Below are 19,497 nucleotides of genomic sequence, written 5' to 3'. Positions count from 1 at the left end.
CTTTTGAGGAGTTTTCAAATTTATGTTGAAAGAAAAAAAGAGATCATTGCCTCTTCACTGGTTCTGTAGATAACATCCCTTTTCTCTTAGCTCTCTGTGCATTTTGTGTTTCTGTAATGAAACCCACAGGGATGTCCCCCTGAATGCTACATTAGCACATAGCATTTTTGTCCAGTCTGAATCCCAGAGAAGTATTTAGAAACTTTTAATGGGACATCTACCTTCATCTCCAGGATCAGTGAGGCAGGCATGAGACCCTGGAAATTGTTGATTTAACTGTTGTTAAATGGACTGGTTCTTTGCTTTGAGATTTCTCCTATTTTGAAGGATGGATTGACTGGCCCTGGCTTATCAGGGATGATGGAGACATCTGCTTCCCAGATGCCAGCAAGTCCAGCTTCTCAACCCTGGCCCCCTCCAAAGCTGAGGGTCAGTGGGAAGACCAGGAGCAGGAGCTTTGGAATCCACCTTCCTGCTTCCTCCAGTCACCCCCCTCCCGCCCCGTCCCTTTATATCTGTGTGATGCCTCCCTGAACCCTCGTTTTCCTTGTCTGTACGAGGACAGTAAACTCTAGCTGGCAAAGCTGTTGAGAAGATTAATATCGTACTTTAAATCCTCTAAAGGGTCTTGGCACAGGGCAGGTACTACAGAGCAGGAATGAGAGCTGGGTTGGGCCACTCACACAGCATCTCACATGCCAGGGTCTGCTGCGGTAACCTGGGTGTCATCCTTCTCTCCAGGTGAGCCCTTACACCTGTGTACAGGCTGAGGGGCACATGGCATTTGCCAAGCCTCATCAGAGTGATCTAGTTTTAGGAACCACCTCATTTTACAGATCGGAAGTTAAGGTACACAGTCCAAACTCGGGTTTCCTCCTGTGTGTGCCCTACTGCTCCCCATCATGGCTGCCTTGGCATCCCAGGACCATGGCCTTGACTTCTGTCTCCATCTGTGGGGTTTGTCTGCCACGTGATTTTACATCTTGCAAGACAGTCAGGAGCTCTGCCCCTGTGAGCATGACTAACATGTGTTTTAAAAGAGACAACACTCACATCAGATCTACGGAGTGCATCTGGTGATAGGAATTTCCAGAGTATTTGTGGAGATTACCCAGGACCAGAGGGAGGAGGGATCTTCCCGCGCTTCCCCAGTTCTGGGTTGGTGACTCCCTGCCAGGCTGTCCTGATTGGACTTGGTTTTCTCCTTGGTTAGTGTCAATTTTGCTGGACACACTCAGTGGGAAGTCCCTTTGTTCCCATTCCACGTGTTCTGTGTCCACGTGTTAAGTACCCGCGGGAGTTTTCTCCACACGGATGCTCTCCCTTCAAAAGCTCTCACTCCAAGTCTTGAGAGCCATCCCCTGAGCGCCTGTCATACCCTCATATCACCACCTGTTGACCCTGTACACCTGTAAGGTTCTTGAGGTCAGAGACATTTCTGTCCCCGTCTAGAGCATCCTGGCTCTTTGTACCTGGAAGGTGCCGAGTAAGTGTTTGTTGAAAGAACTGGACAACACTTTTTTTTCCCCCAAAATGATTTATTTATTTGAAAGGCCAAGTTAGAGAGAAAGGAAGAGACAGAGAGAGAGAGGTTTTCCATCTGCTGGTTCACTCCCCAAATGGCCACAGTGGCCGGAGCTGGGCTGGTCCGAAGCCGGTAGCCAGGCTCTCACACATGCATGCAGGGGCCCAAGCACTTGGGCCATAGTCCACTGCTTTCCTAGGCACATTAGCAGGAAGCTGGATTGGAAGTGGAGTAGCCAGACAGGAACCAGTGCCCAAATGGGATGCTGGCGCTGCAGTTGGCTGCAGAACCTACTATGCCACAGTTCCGGCCTCAGGACATCACTTTTGTACTCTCTTTTGCTAAGTTTGTTTCCATAGTTCAAACATTCTTTTCTTTTTTCCTTTCTTTTAGAATACCAGAGGAACTACCCAGTCATTTATTGGTAGGGATGTGATTTAACTTACATGTTATACATCATGTTTAGTTCTCTAATAATTTTGGCATCATTATTTCTATTTTTAAAATGGGGAAAATTAAGGTTAGATAAGTTAAGCAACTCTCACAGGGTCCCAGGGCTAGGGAAGTTGCAGCAGAGGGGTGATCTGGGCAGCTCCCCTATGTGAGCTGAAATAGCTGCTGATGGGTTGCTGGATTGTTGGCTTTTAAAAAGGAAGAGAGAAAGTTCCTTGCATTTGAATGATGATTGAAGTATATTTACTGTTGAACTGTGAAACTTTTAAGTTGCAGATTCATGCTAAGGTTGTGTTAGAGGGGACATCCCTGTGCTGTGGCATAGTGGGTAAAGCAGCCACCTGCAGAGCAGGCATCCCATATGAGTGCCAGTTCTAGTCCCAGCTGCTCTACTTCCGATCCAGCTCTCTGCTATGGCCTGGGAAAGCAGTAGAAGATGGCTCAAGTCCTTGGGCCCCTGCATCCTCGTGAGAGACTCAGAAAAAGCTCCTGGCTCCTGGCTTCAGATAGGCATAGCTCCGGCTGTTGGGGCCATCCAAGGAGTGAACCAGTGGATGGAAGACCTCTCTCTGTCTCTGCCTCTCTGTAACTCTGACTCTCAAGCCAACAAATAAAATCTTAAAAAAAAAAAAAGATTGTGTTAGGGTAGCCATCAGCTGTGGTACTAATTGACAAAAGTACAAAATGAAAATACTGCAAACAAATTGATTTTCCTCATTAGAGAAAGTTCTTGCTATTAACCCTGTGGCATTCCCCTTAAGGTGTCTCTCTCATCTAGTTAGAAAGTACAAGTCACGAGTTGCATAATGCCGATAGCTTTTGCCCCCACTTTGCAGCAGTTTAGAATAGTTGTGTACATTTTTCAAAACCATGAAAGCACTGTCCACTTGTAGCATTTTTGCTGTCAGTGTGTGCTTCATCATCTTGAAGAGTTTTCTGTACTTATCTTGAAAGTTCTAGAAAAACCATCTGTCCCTTGTGGTTGACCTTTCCCAGAAGTCTCCAGCTTGCAGTTGGGTAAAAGTGCTGTGGTCTCTGAGGTTGTGTTTCAGGGTGGATTCTATTTATATCTTTACTTTTTGCTCTTTGTTCCCAGGCTAGATGACATCAGGGCATTAGATTTTTATCTGGGATTGTCCCTTCTCTAAGTGGGGAGTGGGCCTGTGGGAGGGTGGAACAGTGCCTGCTTAATGATGTGGGGGATGTTTTATCTTCATTCCACAAGTCCTAAGCAAAGACTGCTAACCTGTTTTTACTGAAAGCTCTTCCTGCCATTCTGGGTAGTTTATTCTGTTTCTTTATTTACCTTGTGTAAGGAAATTCCTTCTTTATGGTATTATCTTATCTTAGATCAAAGTTTCTATCCAGGGAACCTTACTTCAGCAGTGTTGTCTGAGGCTGCATGTGTTTTCTTTCTTTTTTTATTAAAAGAAAAAAAAAAAAAGGAAACGCTGAGTGCTTGCCCCATCTGCACTCTGATTTCCCTGCCTTCTACTCCTGAGCATTGTGTGATGAATATTCATAGTTTCCATTATTAGTGTAAGTGCATGCCATTTGTCAGCCCACTGGCTTGCTTGTTTTCTGTTTTTTTTTTTTTTTTAAGAAAAAAAATCTCATTTATTTAAAACTTTTTGTCTTCTTTGTTTTTAATTTTCTTCTTTGTGGAGTCTGTGATTATGTGAGCATTCCCCTCTGAGACGCATGTGCAGGTCTAAACCTACGCAGTGCCGGGCTTAGTGGCTTGAACGGATTTTAGCTGTGGGGAGAAAGAGTGGAGTTGAGCCTTCTGAGGGCGGAGCCTGACCACGTGGATCCTAATAATTTGACATCTTTTGTTTTACCACCTGGGCAGCTGTTTCTGTGTTTGAATGTGGAGATCTTTTGTTGTTTCACCCTCTTTCAAGAGCTGTTCTCCATTTTTGCACTTCTTTGGCAGGGCTGTTGGTAGACTGGGATACTGCCCTGTGTGAAACAAGAAAGAGACAAAAAGCACATCTCAAAAGGAAAGTCTAAAGTGTCCTAAACATAGATTTTAAGGCAAAAAATAAATAAATAAAAGGAACACTGAAGCATTCTGCATGTCAATTAATTTTTAAGTGATTTTGAGGCAGGATGTCCACTATTTTACACTTGATCAGAAAGACCCGCAATTAAGGTTCCCTTTAAACACGCTTGTCATCCCTGGGAGACTTGATTAGGAAGGCAGGTGCAGTGGTGATAATGCCTTCCCGGAGTTCTTCAGCCCTCTTTAAAAAAAAAAAATCAGTGCTCATTATCTTTCACTGTTGAAAAATACAGCTCTGGAGCCCTGGAGCCCAGTGCTGGTTTCATCTGGAAGGTGAAGCTGCCTGCTGTCTTGGTCACCATCAAAGGCCCTGAAACCCGTTTTGCTGGCTCATACCTGGCACAAGGGTTACTGTGTCTTCCTAACAGATTTTGCAGTATTTGAGAGTTGCAAAACATACAGCATTGTTTCAGTGAGTTCTTGCAACGGTGTCGTAGTGTTTTCATCTCTGTTTTGTAGAGGAGAAAATTGCACTCAGGGCCCTGTGCCTCCGGCCACACTTTTCTCACAGCCAAGCTTTGTGCCTGGGTTTCCTGCCCTCTCACCCCCACTCCATTATTCTGCCTCACCTGAGAAAGTCAGCCTTTTAAGACAGTACATTCAGCAGCAGCGAGGGGGGAGGCCTGTGACCTAGAAACCCTAGTAATGTGGATTCCGCAATTACAGGTTTTTTCCACTATATTATGACATTAGTGGCAAATGAATCACCTGTTAATTTGTCCATTCAGACAAATGCATTTTATTTCCTGTGTTCCCTGTTTTTTTGTTTAGAAATTGTAGACCTGGGAATGCTCAATTTTATGTAGCTTGAAAAACATAAATCCTGTTTTATATCCTTTAGATCCTTCAAGAGCCAACAGCCCTAGAACTGTGGTGGGAGGATTGGCAGTTTGGGTGAGAGGAAAGAAAGGAGAAATGGTTAGCAGCCATCCCCCTGAGGAACTGAGGCGATAAGACACTTCTGACTGCAGTGCACGCTGGGCCAGGGCTTTGGTGGCAACCTGAAGCTGTTTTTATCCAGGATTTAGCCTTAGGTATGGATTCGAATCTGTGCTCCACCACTTTAGTGGCTTTGTTACTGATAGTACACTGCTGCTGACTCCTCCCGGGACTGAAGGTGTGAGCGCCAGTCTCATGTTTCAGGGCAGTAAGTGGGAGTCCTGGAGCCAGGCTGCCCAGTGTCCCAAACTTGCAGCGCTATCCAGGCTCCACGCCTGGCTGCCTAATGTGTAACATCTTGGTTCCTGAGCTTCCTCATCTAGAGGTCCTTAGCACAAAGGGTCCTTAGGATGTTAGCAGGTTTAACACATGTGAAACACCCAGGCCGGTGACTAGCTCACAGTAAATTCTCTATTGAAAATAAGTTGGGGACGTGCCTGGCGCATGCATTGAGCTCTCAATACATTTGTTTCTTTCTCTCCTCTATGGATATGTTGGCAGTTAGGCATAATAAAAGGAATTAAAAACCTATAAGAATATGCTATTTTAATATTTGCATCAGATTTAATTCAGGCACTTACTGACCTTTTTGCACTCTGGACAGTTATTTTTTAGACGTTCAGTGTTTGCACTATTAATCACTTAAAATATTGTGTAGTATCATGTCTAGGAAATTCATTATTAGCCTTTCTAAGAGCGAAGGCTTTGTGACAAAAGGCAGCTGCCCAGACGTTCCCAGCTCCCTGCCCGTCCCCCAGCAGGCTGCAGAAGCTGTGTCCTGGCTGAGCTCCAGCTTTCCTAAGTGAGGGGTTTGTTCCTCCAGCCAGGAATGAGAGGAATCTTCCCGGATTGGAGATGGATTCAGCTCCTTTGCTTGTTTCCAGTTTGTAGTCTTGTTCCCAAACTAAATTTGACCCAACACCATTTTGCAGTGCAGCAGATACTGTTTTCATATATATGGGAAGGTCTTCCTATTAAAGTGATTTTGAACACACTTTAAGTCCCCTGGAAGCTTTTCTGTTTTTCTGTTGTGCTGTGGATGAACTGTGGGTTAACTTTGATTTGTAGTTATCCCTCACGATCAATAGGATCAGCTTAGCTTCAAACTGTGTTTTCCACACCTTACTTGATATGCAAGTATTGAGATTGTGGTTTTACTCTCCCCACTTTACTGCCAGGAGAAAAGGCTGAATTGTTTGAATGAGTTGAGGCCAGGAAATCATTGGCTATTATCAGTGGAATTTGTTTATCTTTTCCACTCCTACATTCCTAGACTCTGAGAGAGCTTGGCCATCCCTGTGATTACCAGTCAGTGTGTATTGGCTCCTCCCCTTGCCTTATTTTCATTAAATACTTGATGTTTCTCTCTTCTATGGGTTCAGATTCAGGGAACCCAGGCAGACATTTCAGAAAGGGAGTTGTTAAAGTAAAAGGATTAAGATGCTGAACTTGGGCCCCATGATGTGGCATAGCAGGGAAAGTCTCCACCTGCAATGCCAGCATCCCGAATGGCGTCGGTTATTGTTCCAGTTGCTCCACTTCCAGTCCAGCTGCCTTCTTTTTTTTCATATTTTATTTAATAAATATAAATTTCCAAAGTACAACTTTTGAATTACAGCAGCTTTCCCCCCCATAACCTCCCTCCCACTCGTAACCATCCCATTTCCCACTACCTCTCCCATCCCATTCTTCATCAAGATTCATTTTCAATTCTCTTTATATACAGAAGATCAACTTAGTATATACTAAATAAAGATTTCAACAGTTTGTACCCACAAAGACACACAAAGTGTAGAGTCCTGTTTGAGTAGTAGTTTTACTGTTGATTCACATAGTACAACACATTAAGGACAGAGGTCCTACATGGGGAGCAGGTGCACAGCTACTCCCGTTGTTGATTTAACAATTGACACTCTTATTTATGACATCAGTAATCACCTGAGGCTCTTGTCATGAACTGCCAAGGCTATGGAAGCCTCTTGAGTTCACCAGCTTTGATCTTATTTAGACAAGGTGATATTCAAAGTGGAAGTTCTCTCTTCCCTTCAGAGAAAGGTACCTCCTTCTTTGATGGCCCGTTCTTTCCGCTGGGATCTCACAGAGATCTTTCATTTTGGTCTTTTTTTTGCCATAGTGTCTTGGCTTTCCATGCCTGAAATGCTCTTATGGGCTTTTTAGCCAGATTCGAATGCCTTAAGGGCTGATTCTGAGGCCAGAGTGCTGTTTAGGGCATTTGCCATTCTATGAGTCTTCCAGCTGCCTTCTAAAGGCCTGGGAAAGCAGGGGAAGATGGCCCAGGTGCTTGGGCCCCTGCAGTCACGTGGGAGACTTTGATGAAGCTCCTGTTTCCTGACTTTGGCCTGGCTCAGTCCCAGCCATTGCAGTCACTGGGGAGTAACCCAGTGGGTGGAAGATCTCTCTCCCTCTCTCATTGTAACTCTGACTTTCAAATATATAAATAAATTTTCAAAAAAGATGCTGGACTCATCCTCTTTTTACTTGACAGCCTCCTGTAGTTTCCTGTAGTTTCCTGTAGTTACTCTCTAGCATTTGGAATTTATCTATCTATATAATTTTTTAAACTTAAGATTAATGCATATGTAATGAGCTTGTAGACCAGCACTGTCCAATACTCATATCATTAAAGCTACATATTATTTAACTTTTTCTAGTAGTCACATAAAAAAAAGATATCTCTACTTTCATATTATAATTTGGACATGCAGTCCATATAATAATTAGTATTGAGATATTTTACTCTTTTTTTGTACTAAGTATTTAAAATCTGCCTTCATGTCTAGTACATACATAACAGCACATATCCATTTGGACTAAGCCACATTTCAAGTGCTCGGTCACCATGTGTGGCTGTTGGCTACCTTGGTGGTCAGTACAGATGTTAACCGTAACTTTTCTTCTGTGTAGAAAAGGCATCATACTACTGTTATTTTCCCACCAGAGTAGCCTGGAAAAGAGGTATGAATCTGTGCCTCATGTTTCTGCCCACAATTAGCTTGTGTTTAGACAGATTTCCCCTGTTAAAAAAGCTAAGTGTGGGATAAAAGATCTCCAAATTTGAATTCGAATGTGTCAAGCCATCTGAACAGTAGACTGATTTAATGACTGATAGTGACAAAAATTGCTTTGTCTTATGGCAAGAGTTAGCAAGGAAGGCAAGACTAAACCTATACTCAATCTCTACTCTTTTGCATTTCCCCCAGGCTGTGGGACACAGTTCTATGCTACTGCAAATCCATGAATGTCATTTCTGCTTGTGATTGGCGATTTGTTGTTTTCTTTCAATCCCAGTTACTCTTCAAGGCCATGAGGTTTAACTTGGAAACATGGTTGATTTTTAGGATACCAGCATGATTGCTTTATGTTTCACCTTGACCCTTTGGGAAAATGGTTACTGAGTGTTAAAGGTCATTAAGAGTCTTTTTTTTTTTTTTAAAGATTTATTTATTTATTTATTTGAAAGTCAGAGTTACACAGAGAGAGAAGGAGAGAGAGAGAGAGAGGTCTTCCATCCGCTAGTTCATTCCCCAGCTGCACCAGTCTGGAGCCAGGAGCCAGGAGCTTCTTCTGGGTCTCCCACACGGGAGGGGGCCCAAGGACTTGGGTCATCTACTGCTTTCCCAGGCCACAGCAGAGAGCTGGGTTGGAAGTGGAACAGCTGGGACTGGAACTGGCACCCATATGGGATCCCTGTACTGGAGGCGACGGCTTTACCAGCTATGCCACAGCGCTGGCCCCCATTACTGAGTATCAAACGTAGATCCTGGTAGTTGAATTTCAACCATTGCCGAGTTTCTCTGATATGTTCTAGGACAGTGCTGCTCAGACTTTAATGTGGATGGGAATGACAAGGGTAGGAGAGGGGTGGAATTGGGTGGGATTTGATGCAGTCTGACCTGGGCCTGTCTGGAGAAGCTGATACTACTCAGACCAACCATGAGCAGTGAGGGTCTGGTGGGATGATGACAAAAATGCTGATCTCTGTTAAGTTTTTGTCTACAGCTAAAAAAATAAAATAAAAACACTGTAGTTAGGTTTTCCATGACGCTAGAAGTACCTTTAATTTTTATGTCATTTAAAATTTGGAGATAATCTCTTGCCTGCCTTCTTGACATAATGGTTATTATAAATGATAGTTATCTTTTCTTGTAAAGTGAGTTTTCATGGCAAAATTAAAAGGCCGACAGTACTCTTTGTCTATGTTAATAAAATATAAATCAATTTTACTGGTTCACAAACCCCTAATATCTGATGCCATCCCATCATTTGAGTTAGTGGTTTATAGTTTGTTTCATAACATTTATAATGTCACTTTCTCCAACATATTTATCTTCTGTTTTTTTTTTGTTTGTTTGTTTGTTTGTTTGTTTTTGTTGTTGTTGTTTTTTTGACTTCACTCTACTTCACTCTGTCCCTAGTATCTAGCACTGGGTCTAGTGTCTTTATGGAGTACATTCACAGTGACTTCATTCTGTGGGAGTGGTACTGCCCCCTAATGGAGTGTTTTGGAAATTTGTGGGATCTATGATTGTCCCAAAGAGTGGAGTGGGGTTTGTGGGAGGGGCACAGGAGTGCCAGATATTCTTTTGTTGTATGCAGAACAGTCAACCAAGTGAAGGTGTATTAAGTGCAGTTTTTCTAAAAAGATTTATTTATTTATTTGGAAGTAAGAGTTACACAGAAAGGGAAAGGCAGAGAGAGAGAGAGGGATCTTCTCTCCGCTGGTTCACTTCTCAGTTGGCTGAAACTGCTGGAGGTGTGCAGATCTGATGCTGGAGCTAGGAACCTCCTCTTGGTCTCCCATATGGGTGCAGGGGCCCAAGGACTTGGGCCACCTTCTACTGCTTTCCCAGGCCATAGCAGAGAGTTGGATCAGAAGTGGATGAGGGGGGACTCAAACTGGCGCCCATATGGGATGCTGGCACTGCAGGTGGCGGCTTTACCCACTACAACACAGTGCCGCCCCCTTAAGTGCATTTTGTAAAACCTTTGAATATTCCCACTGGAGAGCCAGCCAGTAGGTGGTTACCCGAGCTGGAAACCTAACTCCCAGTTCAGTTATAAATGCCCAGTTTAGGCCGGCGCCACGGCTCACCAGGCTAATCCTCTGCCTTGCAGTGCCGGCACACCGGGTTCTAGTCCCGGTTGGGGTGCCGCATTCTGTCCCGGTTGCCCCTCTTCCAGGCCAGCTCTCTGCTATGGCCAGGGAGTGCAGTGGAGGATGGCCCAAGTGCTTGGGCCCTGCACCCCATGGGAGACCAGGATAAGCACCAGGCTCCTGCCATCGGATCAGCGCGGTGCGCTGGCCGCAGCGTGCTGGCCGCGGTGGCCATTGGAGGGTGAACCAACGGCAAAAGGAAGACCTTTCTGTCTCTCTCTGTCTCACTGTCCACTCTGCCTGTCCAAAAAAAAATGTTATTTTTCAGATATAAATGCCCAGTTTTAATATATTCTGAAATCTTCAGGATTGTTGAGCACCTCAAAAGTTGTATTTTAATTTTAATTGATAAATTTATAAGGAAATGTCTACCATTTTAGCCAGTCCCATCACCAGTGGCAGTGCTGTTTGTGGTATTTGAACTATTTACATACTTGCACTAATACACATTTGTAGGAGATAGGATTATGAAGATGTGTGCATATGCACAGACACATTTAGCTTCTATCTCAAAATAGCCAGTGAGAAGTATTGAAGAAGGGGCTGGTGTTATGCAGCTGGTCCAGCCATCACTGCTTGCATCTCTGGCATCCTGTATGAGTCCTGGCTCCTTGCTAATGTGGCTGGAAAAGCCTGGAAAACAGAAGAAGATGGCCCATGTGGGAGACCGGGATGGAGTTCTGGGTTTCTGGCTTTGTCCTGGCCCAAGCACTCATTATTGCACCCATTTGCAGAATCAGCCAGCAGATGGAAGATATCTCTTCCTCTTCCATTCCCTCTCCATCACACTGCCTTTCAAATAAGCAAAGTAAACCTTTAAAAAAAAAAGACTTAAAAAAAGTATTGAAAACATTCAGGTGAATTTTTAAACGTATTTTAATAGTAGCAAGCATCTTATTACATCATTAAATTTTAGTGTAGTATTCCTGCTTGTATCTTAAAATGTACGCATAAATCATACATATTAAAGAGAAGAAAATTACTCATTTAGAATTATTTGTATTGAGGAGGGGAGAGAGAGACACACATAGAGAGACAGGAAGCTCCCATTCTCTGGTTCACTCTCCAAATGTCCACAGTGGCCTGGGTTGGGCTGTGGCAGGAGCCAGGAATGCACTCCAGGTCTCCCACATAGGTGGCAGGAACCCAATCACTTGAGCTATCACTGTTGCCCGTGTCTGCATTAGTAGGGAGCCAGAGTCGAGTCAGAGTCAGGAACTGAACCTGGGGTGTGGCCATCTTAACCAGGAGGCCAAATTCTTGCCTCTGTTTTGCCTTTATATTACAGCATGGGTTTTATGCTTATGTTGCTTCTCTGTGTAGGACTATGAATTACAAATGTTTGCCATCCAAAGGTGGCACTGATCTGACACAATTGAGAATCCTTCTCAGGGAATCCTCCTGAAATCAAGGGTTTATAAGTTCTGGCTTTGGTTTATTTCTCTACGCTGCTCATTTAACGTTTCTGAATTTACTTGGCTGATGTACATGATTATAAGTCACTAAGTAGACAAAGTACCGGCTGAGGCGCCCCTATGTTCTGCTTCACTTGGTTTTCGTTGGGAAGACGGACTGTCGTGGAGGAAGGATTTAGCCAATGCTGGGGTACATCCCTGGTGATTCACCATCACAACGATGAAGACGACTCAGGGACTGGGGAACCTCGTGTGTGTCTCTCAGTGTGTGGCACGAGGTGGGCCACACAGCCCGGAGGCCAAGGGGAGAATACAGTGTACACAGTCAATGCCAGGGAGGGTTCCTAGGACCGAGCTGCGCTTCCATAGCAGAAAGCCCTTTTGAGCCCTGATAGTTTCAGTCTGCTTAGATCTGGCCAGAATGCTGCTCTTGATTGGAACTGGAAGGAGACAGGAGGCTCCAGGGTAATTGGCACTGGAGGAGGTCCTAAAGGTGAATCCACATCAAAGATCGGAATATCATGGTCACTGCACCGGAAGTTGGATTGGGATTGGTATTCCAGAGAGTAAACCGATAATCATGGAAAAAAAATTTGTTCCAGTTTTTATTTGCAACTTATGTGCAACTTGTTAGAAAAAGCAAATGATTTAAGTCTTTTTTTTGGATTTTTTTTCTGACTATAATACAAGATGATATCCTTCACTTAATCATAAAGAAGACCCTATTTGTTTTATTTTCTAGGGTTTTTTAAATATTTGATATATATATATATATCATTCGTTGTTAAAGCTTTTGTGAAATTACGATTTCTTTTCCTCTTTAACTGTTAATTATAAAAAGGATCCTGAGATTTTCAAAAATTAGTTTACCTAAATTTAGCCCTTTTTTATTTATTGAGACCCAAAGAGAAAGAGTCAGAGTGAGACAGGGAGGGAGGGATGAAGGGGCAGTGGGGAGAGAGAGAGAATGACTGAATATGAGAGAGGGCACACATTCTTATCCACTGGTTCACTCTCCAGATACCTGCAGTGGCCAGGCTGTGTGGGGCTAAAACCAGGAACCAGATACTCAATCCAGGTCTCCCATGTGAGTGGTAGGAACTCAAGGACCTGAGCTGCCGTGCCTGTCTCTCAAGATCCACGCTAACAGCAAGCTGGAAATCAGGAGCCGGAGCCAAGTGTGAAAGCCAGGACTCCTGGGTAGGATGCAGCCGCCCTAGCTGGTAGTTTCTCTGCCAAACACCATCTTGGATGTGATTTAATCAGTTTCCAAAAATCACTTTCTTCGGTGTCAGAAACAGTTGTCTGTTTTGCAAGATTTGTAGTTGCTTTGTGTATTTTCATGCCACTGGTAGGGAGGGCTGGAAAGGAGGAAAGTTTGAGTGCTGAATTGATTTTAGAATGGTCAGTTTCTGGGAGAATATTTTTGAGTTATGACAACATAAGTTGGGAGATGAATATCTAGATCTTGAGTCCCCTTATAACCTTCAGATTTTCTGTAGTTTGTGTGGTCAGAATTTTTTCAAGGCTAAGTTGTGTTTATCACCCACAGTTTCTATCACAGGGTTTTAGGTAAGTCAAGTTTCTAATAAACGCTTGTTGATTGGAACTGTTGAATATTAGGAATATATATTCTTTCATGATTTCATATTTACAGAGTTTCTATGAATTGCCCAACATTGTCATTATAAAATTTAGCCTAAAGCCTTTTCTTTTTTTTTTATTTAATGAGCATAAATTTCCAAAGTATAGTTTATGGATTACAGTAGCTTCCTCCCCCCCATAACTTCCCTCCCACCCACAACGCTCCCCTCTTCCACTCCCTCTCCCCTTTCCTTCACATCAAGATTAATTTTCAATTATCTTTATATACAGAAGATCCATTTAGCGTATATTAAGTAAAGATTTCCACATTTTGCTCCCACACAGAAACACAAAGTGTAAAATACTATTTGAGTACTAGTTATAGCATTAATTAAACACCTAAGAGTAATTGTGTATTAATTACAGAGTTCAACCAATAGTTTTAAGTAGAATATAAAATGCAACTTTTGCATTGTTATGGTAAAGCCTTTTCTATGTTACACTTTATAAAGTAACATTTGCATCTAAGACTTGGATCATGGCTATTAAATGCTTGCCTCAAAAAGAATACTTTGTTTTTGAAATTAATAAGAATTAAAAAAAAAACCCACACTGGATAGCATCTGTACAGGGATCGCCTCCATCAATCTTATGAGCAATTATAAATCATCACCAAAGAGAGGCCTTGTAAATTATGAATATTCTGAAAACAATGAGATAATGCTGGAGTTAATGGAAGTGCCGTATGCCTGGGGGAGGTGTCACTAAGACAAACATTTAGTTTGTCAAAGTGACGTCTGGACAACTGTAAGCAGTATTAATCCAGTCATAAACTCTTGTCATGCTTAGGTCTCACTTTCAGAGTAGCTATTTTGGGCTGATTTGTATGTTCCTGTCTAGTGTAGCAAGTGTTTTGAAGCCATCAAACTTTTAAAGGTTAAAAAGTAGAAAATGATGCAGAATTAATCAGCATTTGAAACTATTCTTCCCAACTACTTAAACCAGCCCTTTTTTGTTCTTCACTTTTATCCTATATAGAAAAGACCTGTTAGCAGAGTTTTGTATAATAAACAGGAATTCATTATGCATACATAAATATAGAGATACAAAAAGACTTTCCAAAAGGTACATAGACCTGAAAAGTTAGAAGGCAATAAGTTTTCAGCTCCTCAACTTGTAACATATTCTTTCTGAAAATTGGTCTGCCTTCAAACACATCCATGGTCTGAAAATCTTGCAGAATCTTCTTTCCTTCCTTGTCTTCCACTGTAGCCATGTCCTATGTCACAAAATCCACACAGAATCCAAAAAAAAAAAAAACAAAACAAAACAAAAAAAAACCCACTAAAATACTTTTCCTCCATCTATAATCTCACTGTGTCATACTGATAAAAGGTTTCAAAGTTTGTGATCATCCAAAACAAAGGGCCAGTTTGTAATTTTAATAGCAGGCAGATTTTAAGGTTCCATAGCCATCCTCTGCTCCATCCTTCTTACCAAGCAAGGTATCACCAATATAATTCATTTTTATATTTCTAATGATAAATAATATTACTTATGTTGAATAAATATTTACCATAGTACAGTAAATTTTATACTTATTATATGCTTTTAATAATTACATTAAGTGAATCCAGAATGTAAACATTTAAGCTCAGAGGTCTGTCATAGAAATCAAGGCATTTAAGAATTTTTAAGTATGTACGCAACTTTTTGTTGCAGAACAACATGACAGAGTGTGGCTCAGTAAAAGGATTTTCAAGCATAGATAAATTGCATCAGGATGAAATTATGAGGAAGAGAAGAACAAAATACAATTTTAAGGAGAAATGGGTGTGATATAAATTTTCCTAGTCTTTTTTCATGTATATTTTATATGTATTATACTAGGAATGCAGTATCTGTGATATTTTAGGCTTCTCTGGATACATTACAGGAATGGTAAGATGGAGAAAAGGCAGGCTATAGAATACGAATAGCTTTTTACAAATCATATGTTTGATAAGGGAGTAGTACCCAGAATATATAAAGAATCTATTGCAACTCAGTAAGAAAAACAATCAAGTAAAAAATTGTGAAAGGATCTAAGAAGGTGTTTCTCTGAAACATATGCACAAAGTCAGTAGACACATGAAGAGATGATCAACACCATTAGTCATCAGAGCGGTCAGAACCCTAATGAGCTACTACTTCACACTCACTAGTGTGGCTTGAATAAGTCACACAGGTGGCTGCCCGTGTTTCTGGGAATGTGGAGAAGCTGACGCCTTATGTCTTGGGATTGTAAAATACTTTAGTCCCTTCGGAAGACAGTCTGTAGTTCCTTGAATAGTTACACATAGAGTTAAGATATGGCCCAGTAATTTACCCCTAGATATATATTAAGAGAAATGAAAACATATGTCCACATAAAAACTACTACATGAATGTTCATAGCAGCATTATTCACTGTTGCCAAAAAGTAGGAGCAGTCCAGCTGTCTACCAACTAGTGAATGGATAAATAAAATGTGCTGTATCTAGTACACTGGAAGTATTTGTTACTAAAGCAAAAATCAAGTACTGTAATAGATGCTAGAACATGAATGGTACGTGATAGTGACCCGTCACATACAACTGTGTACTGTGTGCCTCCTTTCTGTGAAATGTCCAGAACAGGTAAAGCTGGAGAGACAGAAAGCAGTTTAGAGGGTGCCTAGGGCTGGTGAGGAGGCAGTGCTGGGATAGGGGGGGTTGACAGCTGGGAGGATGGAGCTTCTTATTGTAGTAATCAAAATGTTCTAAAACGAATTGTGCTGCTGTCCGCACAACTCTGTGAATACACTAAAAGCCATTGAATTGTGTGCTTTCAATGAGTGAATTGTATGGTTTGCAAGTTATACCTCAGGCTCTTTAAAGAAATAGTGTAATAGTTTCATTTTTAAGATAACTTTATGAAATGCCAGAAATGATATCCTGTGCATCTTATGATGACCTGTTCCAGATGCCACCTTAAAAAGTTTTAAAAATGTGCCATGTGTTTGCGGTCTCGAATGGTCAGTTAAATGGTTATCTTATTTCATCGAGCTGATGCAGGAACTTTGCTTTGCTTGCCCTTCTCAGTGTTTGCATGCCTTTCTACATTTAAAACATGGAAAATCTCTGTATATGTCAAGTCTTCCTTTAGCTCTTTCCTTTGGATATAATTCTAGCTTATTGCCAGGGATGAATTCACTGTAGAGATTTTAAAATAGCTGTTATCATATTACTTTTTTTTTTTTTACAGATTTGAGCCACTTTTTGTTTTTAAAAAGTTGCTACTTTTTTGTTGAGTATGTAGTATTGCTACCATAGAAAAAGTTGTGTTAAATGCTATCTATTCAACTAATGAATTGTTTTTAAGTTTGCCTTTGTTTCCTGTTACTTCCACAGGAGTGATGAACATTTTTGTTGCAGTGAGGGATTCTGGAGACTGTAGATAGAAAGATGAGACAGGCTTAGCTTCTGCATGCAAAACAGTTTCCTATCACTTGGGGAAGTAACTAAGTATAGTCAGTGGAATGAAGACCTCAGTCAAATCTCACCAGAGTGTTGGAGGGTGTGGCCACGGGGAGGTGCATTGTGTATGCAGTTGGGAAGGTGAACAGGTGTTTGCCTGAAGGCAACTGTTTCTGATGGAGTCACAGACAGAGCCCCCAGCACTGTGATGGGCCAGGGCTTCCCAGAAGTTCCCTAGACTGAAGCTCCCCTGTGCTTCCTATTTGTTCATTAGCACATGCCATTGTTTTCCCGTGCTTCTTTGTTTTCTTGATATGTGTCTGTTCTTTGCATTCCATGTAGATATTAATAGTATTGTTGGTATTTTGGCATTTTATTTTAATTATTTATTTTTTTGACAGGCAGAGTTAGACAGTGAGAGAGAGAGAGAGACTGAGAGAAAGGTCCTTCTGTTGGTTCACCCCCCAAATGGCTGCTACAGCCAGTGCGCTGCACTGATCCGAAGCCAGGAACCAGGTACTTCCTCCTGGTCTCCCATGCGGGACAAGGCCCAAGCACTTGAGCCATGCTCCACTGCCTTCCCAGGCCACAGCAGAGAGCTGGACTGAAAGAGGAGCAACCGGGACAGAACTGGCACCCCAACTGGGACTAGAACCCGGGGTGCCGGCGCTGCAGGCAGAGGATTAGCCTAGTGAGCTGTGGTGCCGGCTGGTATTTTGGCATTTTAAACACAAACTTATTTTAGTCTGTTCTTTGACTTTTTATTTGTTACTTTATATTCTGCTCACTTGTTTGGACATGTACTATATAGAACTTTCTCAAATTTATAGCATTATGGATCCAATTGGTCCAGCAACAGCAAAACCTTGTTTCTGTAAGGTGTGTGTGGGGCCCAGATTTCTGCTATCCAGGCTCTTTCCACATCTGACCCTTTCATGAAAATGCAGCCTGAGATGCTCCTGATGGATGAGTCAGGAAGCCAGAGGACAGTTTTTCTTCATTTGCTTGTCATCATCTTATGGTAGAGTGAGTTCACTCATCTGACCCAGAGAGCCAAAACAACAGCTTTGTTCTCTGTGGGTCTTTATTGGTCTGCAACAGCAGTAAATTGAAAAACCTTTTCACTTCTCAGTAGCCTTTTTTTTTCTTATAAATTCTTTTAGCAATATAGTAGAAATCAAGGAGTGGTTGGGTAAACATTAGGTTGAATAGAAATGGCTATGGACTGAATTTTTTCCTACCCCAGATTCATGTATTGAAACCCTAATACACACCCACCCCAGTGTTGCTAGTTGGAAATAGGGCTTTCATGGAAGTAATTCAGGTTAAATGAGGTTGTAAGGGTAGGGCCCTGATGCTACTGAGTACGATCAATGTCCTTAATAAGAGGCACCGGCAACCTCTGCTCTTACTCTCTGTCTCTGCCCTATAAGGATGATCTCCATCAGCCAGGAGAGAGCCCTCTGCAGGAACTAAACTCTTAACCTTGGAGTGCTCAACCTCTAGAACTGTGCAGATATGAGCTTGTGTCCCTGGAAGCCACCCAATCTGGGGCATATTGTGATTGCAGCCTGAGTAGACTGAGATAGGATTAATGATAAGAATAGAAATAATTTTTGATTGCTTGATTAGGTTGACTTTTGATTTCCTTACAGTGAAGTAGGAGTTGTCATGTCTCTGTCTCCAGTTTTCAGATGATCGAGTGACTTGTCGTAGGTCTCAATGCTTGGAAAGTTAGTCAGGGAATTGTTGAGACTTTGTCAAATTTGAGGAAACAGCTCTATGCAATTTACATATTTTAGGGGAAAGAGATCTGAAAGTAACCACATGTATTTACAGAGTATTTTCAGCTCAAATAAGCTTGGGAAACTAATGTATTCCTCTTGGTAGGTTCACATTTCATATTCAAGGCTGTGAGGAATCTTGCTGTGGAGAAATCTGTTTATTTTTACCCTCTTGTTTTTTTAGAACACTTCTGAGAGGCAGTCCTGGTGATGCAATTAAAATGTAATGTTACCTTGAAAATTCAATTCAATTTAGTTTTTCTTTTTACATAAAAATTAGCAAAAGCAACAAGGTATATAGTGATAAACTTTGCACATCTTATCTCTAAGAAAAGAAAGTAGGTATCTCTGTAAAAGGGAGAAGTTTTGGAACTAGAAAAATAAGAACAAATGCAGAATTAGTAGAAGGAAAGAAATACTAAAGACAAGAGCAGAAATAAGTGAAATAGAGATAAGAAAAACCAAAAACCTGCAAAAGAACAATGAAAGGAAAAATTAGCCCTTTGAAAAGATGAACAAAATTGACAAACTCCTACCCTAACACATAAAGAAAAGCCAGTAAGTAAAATAAGAAATGAAAAGGAAGACATTACAAATGATACCACAGAAACACAAAGGGTCATGAGAGTTTTTTTTTTTTTTTAAAGATTTTATTTATTTGAAAGAGTTACACAGAGGAGAGGGAGAGGGAGGTCAGTCTTCCATCCACTGGTTCATTCCCCAATTGCCTGCAATGGCTGGAGCTGCGCCGATCTGAAACCAGGAGCCAGGAGCTTCTTCCAGGTCTCCCATGCAGGTGCAGGGGCTCAAGGACTTGGGCCATCCTCCACTGCTTTCCCAGGCCATAGCAGAGAGCTAGATCGGAAGTGGAGCAGGTGGGACATCCATATGGGATGCCGACACTGCAGGTGGTGGCTTTACCTGCCATGCCACAGCATGAGAGATTTATGAACAACTGTATACCAACACATTTGAAAGCTGAGAAAAAATGGATAAATTCCTGCACATATATGCCTTACCTTTGATCGAATCATGAGGAAGTAGAATACCTAAACAGAGGGATAATGAGTAATGAGATTC

The 19,497-nt window shown here is 41.9% G+C and overlaps 1 protein-coding gene across 9 annotated transcripts in view; it reads left to right on the top strand.

The window, feature by feature from the left end:
* Nucleotides 1–19,497, top strand: part of CDK14 (cyclin dependent kinase 14) — a 742,587-nt gene that overhangs the window by 144,406 nt on the left and 578,684 nt on the right.

Source organism: Oryctolagus cuniculus, chromosome 16, assembly GCF_964237555.1.
Source record: "Oryctolagus cuniculus chromosome 16, mOryCun1.1, whole genome shotgun sequence".
Lineage (NCBI taxonomy): Eukaryota > Metazoa > Chordata > Mammalia > Lagomorpha > Leporidae > Oryctolagus > Oryctolagus cuniculus.
This window is presented reverse-complemented; position numbering and strand designations above follow the sequence as displayed.